Source organism: Zeus faber (genome assembly GCF_960531495.2).
Source record: "Zeus faber genome assembly, chromosome: 13".
Classification (NCBI taxonomy): domain Eukaryota; kingdom Metazoa; phylum Chordata; class Actinopteri; order Zeiformes; family Zeidae; genus Zeus; species Zeus faber.
In genome coordinates, this window is record NC_137198.1 from 13947129 (window position 1) to 13957096 (window position 9968).

Here is a 9968-nt window from a genome sequence, read left to right on the forward strand (position 1 = left end):
GCGCATTTCCAAATAAAAGGGGCACCGTCAACATGCACCCCGTGGATCCCATCCTTTTCTCATGCATTTCTCATACAGAGTACCATCTGTTATTTAGGCCGACGTTATTTCACTTGTAATAACAGGCCGTGCGTGTGATTTGCAGAAATCCTAACGTTAAAAAAAAAAGAAAAAGAGTATTATTTTGGTGTGCCTTCTGGTACGCACGTCATCTTTGCCTCGGTCTTTTCGACTGCTGACGTCGTCTGCTGTTGGACGACGCGCCGCCGCGTCTACACCTCCACCCGCCGACCAGCCTGCCACACCCACCCACCACCACCACCTGCGTTGGCGTCCGCCACAGAGCCACAGACGGCCAAAAAGATATGATAAGAAAAAACAAAACAACGTATTTAAGTGCGCTCATGTTGTCTATGGGTTAGACGTCCTGTGATCTTGTGATTACATTTAGGGAACTTTTAACCCTTTATACGATGTGCCGCCATTCCGAGTCACGTGACCGCGTGCAGTGTCACGTGGTTACCCGCGTCATAGAAACCGTTCCTCCGTTACGTCGTGTTGTCGTAGACTGCCCTCTGCTGGCCAATGTCGTTATTAGTTTTATTCGTTTTTTTCTGCTTGGACAGAGATATTATAAAAATAATGATAAAATAATGATAATAATAATGAATGAATAATGATAATAATAATAATAATAATAATAATAATAACAAATTATTACTATTATTATTATTATTATTATTATTGTTATTATTGTTATCATTATTATTATTATTATATGGTGTGTTTAATATCTGACATATCCATGTTTGGGAGAAGTCATTCATTATATAAAAATAGAAAAAAAACAACCTGAGGAGCAGATGAAGAATAAAACATTTTATTTTTGATGGTTCAAAAATGTCGATGGTCAAAAAGACCCCAGTCCCTCTGGTAAGCTGGCTCCAGCCCCGGTGGGGAGAGGTCAGCTCAAGAAAAAGAGATGGAGAGGAGCACGAGCGGTGAGACTGGGGAGATGGAAAGGCTGCTTACGAAATACCCTGACAGAACAAAGGAAAAAGCTAAACTTGTTCAGCTATATGAGATAAAGTGTTTGTAAAGTGGTCAAAACTCTCTCGGCCGTAACAAATGGATGTATCGACCCAGTCCACCTCGTGATACTCGGTGATCCCAGGGTGGAGCAAAGAGTTGGTTAGTGGTTAGACTGGTCTGTGGATCACTTAACAATAGACTCTGATTTAAGATTGCTTTTGCGGCGCGTAGACACTCCTTCCTGCTCTTGAGAAAGCCTCACTCATGACGAAAAACACATTTTTACGCTTGTGTCAACTCCCGACTTCCTCCTCCGCACCAAAACCCAGCACCACGTGTGTCAACAGGCCTAAAAAAGTTAAAAAACAATGGATAATCTGACACTGTATTCATTTTCTTAATATGTCTTCCTTTCAAAAGAGACGTCAGATTCTAAGAGGAAGAGTAAAAGAGGGGAAGAGATAAATACCAGAGGAATAAATGCCTGGATTCTACGAGGCCTTGTGTGGCGGAAGGATGAAGTCGACCACTGGCCGTCAGGATTCAGCTCACGCACAATCATTTTGTTACAAAAGTCAGATAATCAAACACAATGACCCCCTTCCGACACTTTACAAACACGAAAGCCGAAATGTCACCAATTATCTAGATCTGTGGAGGTTAACCATGCGTGTAGGTGCAGGTGCAGCAGATCATCAGTTTATGTTTCACCCATTTGGCCTGAATAAGTATTTTAGATGGATGCATTTTAATAATTCATATCTATAATTTATACCCTATATACCCACAACTATAATTTATCCTGTGCATTTTCTATATTCTGTAATATATATATATCTATACATTATATATCTGACTTTTTATTTTTTGAATTTCTTTTGGATTATTGTATATATTTGACGATTTTTTATTGTATTTTTACTCAACTTTTTTAGTCTATTTTATTTTATTTTATTTTATTTTTTTTCCAATTTTTCGTTCTGTTAATCTTGTTTTTTTTGAATGCTAAGAGTCTGCAGTGTACCGCATCAAACCTCAACAAACCCAATCCCGAGTATATGTAAATGTCCCTGACGGAATAAACTTTTTTAGATTAGATTTGAGTAGTTTCAAGCAGGTACAGTATATGCTCCTGGCACCAGACAGTATTTATTTGTTTATTTTATTTTTAATTTTTTTATATTTATTTGTGTATTAAAATGACTTTGCACTGTCATATACAGTACAATGTATTAACAACTATTATCATTAACCTCTTTTTTAAAATATACTTTATTGTGTCTTATTTCAATGCTGTGGTGGTTGTTGCCAGTGCAATATAAACAGCCTTCAAGTCCCATAAACCTATAAACATCTCATTATTTAAACCCCTTCAGGTAAAATTTGGGCTTTTTTGGTTTTGCTTATTTAACTGGAAAGCTGATATATAAGTGACAATCGGTGGATAGAAAGACAACGGGAGGCCGATGAGCTCACTAACCATCATGACTTCTCGCCCGTAAAGGAAAAAACAAAACAAACGAAAAAAAAAACCCAGAACATGGCGACACACAAATGCATCACGCGGGGAGTCGGCAAATATCAGCGGCAGCGAAAAATCACCTCATCCCCACATCTCTGCTGGCTGTTCCCCTGCGGGCGCCGGGGCTTGGCCCGGGCTCAAGTGAAACTCCTCTGTTTTCCTTCACTCTCTGTCGGGCCAGGGGGGGGGGGGGCGGAGGTGGGGGTGGAGGCGGTGGAGGTGGAGGTGGAGGTGGAGGTGGGGCAGGGGTGGGGGAGGGTTGACTGGCCGTCCTGGCTCCAGGCTCACGTGTAGCGAGGCTTCAAAGGCGGCCCCTCAACGCTCATCTCCCGGGGTTCGAAAGGAGCCACCGGCGGCACGTAGAGGTTTCAAAACAGGTTGGACGGACTTTGGAGGATCAATCGTGGGGGGACAGGGAACGGAGAAAGGGAAGAACGGCGTGGTGGTTGAGAGAGAGGAGGGAGGAAGGAGGGTGGGCGGTAAGGCAAAACGGGGTGTGGTTAACAACTGGGCTATGAATGCATTTAGCGCATTTTGGCAACAAAGGATGAATAAATCGGGCAATTTGGGCATTTTATGCTTTCACGGGGGGAGCTTCGCTATCTAAATTGGGACTATCTTATCCGAGGTAAATTAATCCAGAATTTAAAAATGCCTTTCTGAGAAGTTGCGTGGTTTCAGATGAAGTAGTCGTAGACTGGGAAGCGCGAGACGGAGGTGGTGAAGCACTAGTCGGCTCCTTCTCCCTGCTCCCCGTCGGGGTCGACCTGGACGCCCACATCCGTCAATCCAAAACTAAACCTGCCCCAGAAATATCGTGCCTGCATTAATCATAATCATGAGGGACACAGACGTCTGCGAGGGACACTCCCACGGCCCTCGAGGTCGAAAAAGCAGGAAGGGTCACGCGAGCGGGGCCTCGGTCGGGGGGACTCGGAAGCGACAGTCCCCTCTTTCTTCTTCCTCACCGGGGGGGGGCCCACGGCGGTCCGCACCCGCACGGCGCAAAGTGGCCGTACAGCGGGAGCAAAAGAGAGTCGGCCGCCGCCCGGCTCCGCCTGCTCTCGCCTGCTCTCGCCTGGCAGCTCCCTCCCTCCCCAGTCCTGAGACGACGCTAATCATCAGGCAGCAACGTTTGGCCTCAACACAACAGAAACTGACGCAGGTCGGAACCTGCCCTCCGAGATCTCACCGACACCGCCTGTGACACATTGAGACACAGGCACCTCATTTCACACACACACACACACGCACACTCTCTGTAATCCACTTTAAAAACATATTGTCACCGAAACGTTCTCCCGTCGCCTCATTCTTCTCCCCTGCTTTGCGTCTCATGTCGTTCAATAGCCCTCATTGTACTTGAAGCAACGTTGGGACGCTGAGTCATTGTGTCGTGCTCTCCTTTCTTTCTTTTTTTTTACGTCACCTCATTTTTGTCACAGTTAAACGGCCGTCACTTGGTTGAAGTGGGCACTGTGCAACGACGTGAAGTCATGCTGAAAGTCAGACGATAAATGTTTGCCAAAAAAATTATTCTTATTCTTATTCTTATTCTTATTCTTATTCTTATTCTTATTCTTATTCTTATTCTTATTCTTATTCTTATTCTTATTCTTATTCTTATTCTTATTAGACTCAGTTTTCTTCAGTATTATTATTATTATTATTATCAGCATTATTATTATTAATACTATTATTATCATTATTATTATCATTATTATTATTATTATTATTATTATTATTATTATTATTGTTATTATTAGACGCAGTATTCATCAATATTCTTCAATATTGATATTCTTATTCTTATTCTTATTCTTATCATCACCATCATCATCATCATCATCATCATCGAGTGACATGAAAAAAGTTGTTATTCGTGTTATAAATGCTGTAAATTTGTAGAATGCAGGAATGTGAATGCTTCTCGGGGAAACTGAACATGGGCCCAGATTCACTCTCTGGTATATTTCCATCTATATGTTTTCACATTTATTTGTCAGTTATAGGAGCTCATATATGTCCCATAACATATTTTTAATTACAATATTTACTGTTGGTTTCTTAGTACAGGGCAGAAGTCTTTTTCAAAAGGGAAAATCTTAGGTTCGAACATACTCTCAACAAACATCTTCAGAATGGATTGTGTTTGTGTGTGTGTGTGTGTGTTTGTGTACATCTAAGTGGTACTGAGTGTAAATGCAGGTAAATGTGTGAGGCCTCCAGCAAGCATCCCTGCACTAATGCTGTGCAATGTATCGCACACTGTTATAATAAAGTATTCCCTATGAACGTGACGGACCATGACTCGCTCTCTAAACCGGCATCGGAAAAAAGAAATGTATTTTGTTTCCACGAGAAATTCCTAAATTCACCCACGACAGATCAAATCGTCTCGAAGCAGTAATGCAATGCGGCGGACGAGTGGAACCGCTGTGATTTCTGCGTCTGGCTGAGAGCGGCGATCAGGGCTGAACCGGACGGAGCGGAAGGGGTGGTTGGACCAGGTGACAACACGACGAGCACGTTCGACAGAGTCCCACGCCTCGGCACAACAATCGTTTTGCCTGAGCGGAGTCGTCCCACCGGTTCCATCCGCCTCCAAACTCCCCCGACCACTCTGCCGGGTATAACGCCGCATTGTCGCCTCTAATCCGAGGGCGCCTGCACCAGCACCCGTGAGGAGTTCGGCCGAACGCCCTCCCAGCTGCGTGCGGCTACAACTTTGATTTCACATGTCTGGTTTGCTAGAAGGGGACAGTGTGGTTTGTTTTGGTTGGAAAAATATTGGCTGCTGGGGGCCGCTTCGCCTACCACGCGCCACCCACGTGGCGTCGCCAGGGACCGCCGGCACAGCGACACAGAGACCACGGGGTTGTACACACCAGTTTGTTGTCGGGAGTGGGCTGGTTGGAATAAGCCCAGGAGCAGATAGACATGTGTCACGACAGGGGCCCCTCTCCTGACTGTGTGTGTGGGGAAGGGGGTTTTACCTGCTGCAAAGAACAACAGGTGTACAGCCACCCTGTCCCTGGGTCCCCAATGACCTACATCCAGGTCAGGTGTGGCTGCCCAAACCACACCATCCCCGCACCACAGCTACACCATTTGTTTGGCCGCAATTCCAGTGTCACTTGTTTCATTGACCTTTACTTTGCCTCTGAGGGCAAGGTCAGTGCCAGACAGTGTTAGAAGCGTGCGGCCAAGAACTTAAATCTACACTGGGAAGATTTCGCCCTCAATTGCAACATTTTTTGGAAGATTTGAAATCCCTGATTTCACAGATTTGTGAGCCTTCACAGAACTTGCACACTGACGCAACCTCACTTACTCATGTTCACCTAATATTGGGGTTATAAAAAAATAAAAAAATTTATTAAAAAAATAAATAAAAAGAGCAGGGTCTGGACTTTTTGGGGGCCGGTAATGACATTGACAGGGCGTTGAACTGATGGGATCTCATTTCAAGCTTCATGTGGGATTGTTCTCATACATGAAGAGGGTCCACATTCACCACGGGCACAACTTTCTCACTTATATTTGACAAAAATAAATAGGAATGAAGTGTCAGTGCGCAGTATTATGGGGCCCTCAATGTTAGGTTGCGCTCAGAAAACCCACCAAAAGCTCTTAAAATAGTGCTGTGTATTCCTGCGTCATGATCGAAATGGAATGCCGTCCGTTTTGTTCGCCTGCATTCCAAAAGATGCTCGTCAACAAACGGCTGCTCATAAAAAACGATCTCAAACACGGAGACGTTAGTGTGGTGTGAACACAGTGCATATGAAGCCTAAAACGCAGGTTTAATTAATTAAAAAGACACGTGTGTTGCATGTACAATATTTTAACTAAATACTTAAAAACAGCATTACACTATTAAATCATAATTTGGATATTACATGTGTTGTCTTGATTCTGTATATTTTTATATATCTGAATATTTATATTGAATATATACATTTTTGTTATTACTATTATTATTATTATTATTATTCCCTTTTCCCGCAGACTGCTAGGCTAAGACTGTTACGTAGTGAAACGCACCAAACCTCACCAGAACAAACTCCTCGTGTGGTGTATGAAAATGTGCCTGGTGAATAAAACAGATTCTGATTCTTATTCCGATAATGCGAGTGTCCTATCGATGCCGCTGTGTATGCAGGTATTTTGTCCTTTTTCAAAGCACTTATGCACAATTAGTAACATACACACCTGCCACAAGTGAGTTTGATGAATGTCTAATTTGAATATTAAATATACATTTGCCCATAGAAATGTTGGCCCTCTATTGACGGAGGCTTCAGGCACTTTGCTTTTCACACACATGCCGACCTTTTTGCAGGAGTAAGGTTGTGTGCCGTACTGAAATATTTGCATATACTGCTAAACTGCCTCTGCATTCCTGCATCGGCGCTGTGATAAAAAAACAGGGATTAATGGCTCTTGAGAAATGAGAAGATGATGATGAGTGGAAACCCAGGGCGGGTTTTTTCTTCAACACGGAAAGCAATCACTCCATTGTGACGGCTGCTCCTTGAAAATCAGTCCATTATGTAAAAAAAATAAAAATAAAGTATTCGTATTTGTCATTAGCTTTTCCTTTTAATTTGTTGGAGTGCTAAAGTTTTAAAGTGCAAATCCGTAAGATCGGACCGATCGCCTGTTGACGCTTAATTTGAAGCGATGAGATGAGATGAAAGATTTTTTTTTTTATTAGATTTTAAAGTTTTAAATAATAGTTTAGACGATTTCACGTTTAGAAGCACAACTAGCCTCGTGCATAATCCCTTCTGGCCCTGCTTTGAGCAATAACGGTCCCTCTAGACAGTTGAATTCGAATGACCCGTTAATCATTTTGGACTTCACAGCTACGGGCTACAACACCATCACTGTTGTGAAGCCAAACATACAAACACTCCATTACGGACGCTGGAATCCCATAACGCCCTGGAAAAACCACCCTCTCCCTCTCCCTCTCTCTCTCGCTCTCTCCCTCTCCCTCTCGCTGTCTCCCTTTGTCTCTCCGTCGCTGTGTGTGTGTGTGTGTGCGTGTGTGTGTGTGTCCGTGTGTGTGCGCGGGTGCGCATGTGTGTGTGTGTGTGTGTGTGTGTGTGCATGTGTGTGTGTGTGTCCGTACAGTAGTGTTGGGACATAGAAGCAGCATGCAGGTCTGCCCCTCGCACCCACTGTCTGTGACTGTTTACACTGTAAGCAGTGGGAATACTTTGATAACATCTAAGCCAGGCCTCAGCAAAACCCTGCAAACCATCGCGGCCTTAGTCACCGAGCAGCGTGTCGACGGCCGAGGAACCGAGTCGCCCAATCGGAGCGGCGGCGGCGACGTTGACCGTTCCCTAAACAAATGGCCGGGAACAGTAAGAATATGCATATAGACTAAATTAAAAATGAATAAGTGCAAATACAGCTCAAGTCGCACCTACATGGACGTATTCCCACTGCCTCCACATCCGACGTGCGTGATGACTGTCTGTTATATTTAGAAAGGCTGGTAATGATCCGCAAACAGAGGAACGACACAGTTGTCTCATTGTGCAAACAGGCCCGTCCCGAACACTCGACACAGTTTACCCTAATAACAGTCGGCCCGGGACCCTGTACTGGCGGTCCGTCATCACCATGACTCCCTCGCGCATACTCACGCACACACACACACACACACACACACACGCGCGCGCACACACACGCACGCACGCACGCATACACGCACGCACGCACGCACACACACACACACACACACACACACACACCGACGCCAGCGTGCTCTCGCTCCCTTCTCAGACAGGTGCTCACATGTACATGCTTGAAAAGTAGGCAAGGATTTGCATCTAATTTCCATCCGGGAGGAGTTGAGTCAAGTGTTGTTGGTGGGGCCGCGGCGGGAACGCTACGCGAGTGTGTGTGTGTGTGTGTGTGTGTGTGTGTGTGTGTGTGTGTGTGTGTGTGTGTGTGTGGGTGTGTGTGTGTGTGTGTGTGATGGGGGAGGGGGTAATTTTGGGTAAGTGGTTTTGGTTTTGGGCCGGGGGTGGGGTAGACGGTGAAAGTACAAAGGAAAGGATTAAAAGTGGGTTCGAAAAAGTGCAGCCCCCAAAACAAATTGACACTCGGGATCACACATCCTGGAGGGCGCGAGTCGTTTGCGGTTGGAAGCGACGGTTGTGCTGTTGGAGATGCACACACAGCGAAAGTTGAAACACATCTCGGGCGCATGTTTTTTGGGCCCCTTCCTCCGCTCTGAGGTCATATCGCCGAGATCCTTATTTATGGAAGCTCCTTCTGATCTTTGTGCCATTTTCTTTTTTTATTTTTATCTTCTTCTCCTTCTTCTAAACCCACATGACATCACCAGTAGCGCCGGGAGGCATCGCCGGGGTGTGGGTTCGCTTCTGTTCAGAGCTGTTCAAAACCTCATCACACACCCAAAGGGCTTTTTTTTTTAATGGGTTCAGGCCTACTCCTTTTTTTACTTTTCGCTCAAACTATCGATACGGCACGCCGTGCTCCGCCGCCCGCCGGGAACCCCGCGAAAAACGAGCCGGGATCGCTCTCCTTTCGCCGGTCAGATGAAAAGGTGGACGCTCGCGTGAGGCGTCTCCTCGTCTTTATTTGTTTTGTACCTGCGCCGAGCCTCTCCATGTTCTGTGGAGTCAGCACCCAGTGAGAGTGTAATCCCAGCCTTCCCAGACCCCCGCCCCTCTCTTTCTCTCTTTCTCTCTTCCTCTCTCTCTCTCTCTCTCTCTCACAGAAACACACACACACACACAAGCACGCACGCACACACACGCACACACATACACACAAACAAATACACACACATCCCGTGTCCTCAGTGCAAACACAAACAAACTCCCAGAAACAGGTGTCCTTCCATTGGGATAAATAAACAGTTAACCAGGATATAGGAGCAGGAGGTTGACTGTGTGTGTGTGTGTGTGTGTGTGTGTGTGTGTGTGTGGGTGTGTGTGTGTGTGTGGGTGTGTGTGTGTGTGTGTGTGTTTATGTGTGTGTGTGTGTGTGTGTGTGTGTGTGTGTGTGTGTGTCTACACAGGTGAGATAGATGAGAGAGGGGGCAACTACTGTTTGCCGTCTATGAGCTTTTGACACGGCATGCGGGGAGAAACGTTGAATTTCGCTGATAGCATCTCTTAAGTCCCTCTGCTACAAAGAGGGACGGCTGTTTATTTTCACCCTCAGTATTTATTTTATCGGACGATCCGCCCCAGGCTCGTTGGAAAGGATTATATGGAGAGAGCCGAGTTTATGCAAATTCGGTATAATGCGGCATAATGACAATGCAGAGTGAGTGAGTGAGTAGAAAGAGACTGATAGATGGAGACAGAGAGAGAGACAGACAGCTAGAGAGACAGACAGACAGACAGACTGACAGATGGAT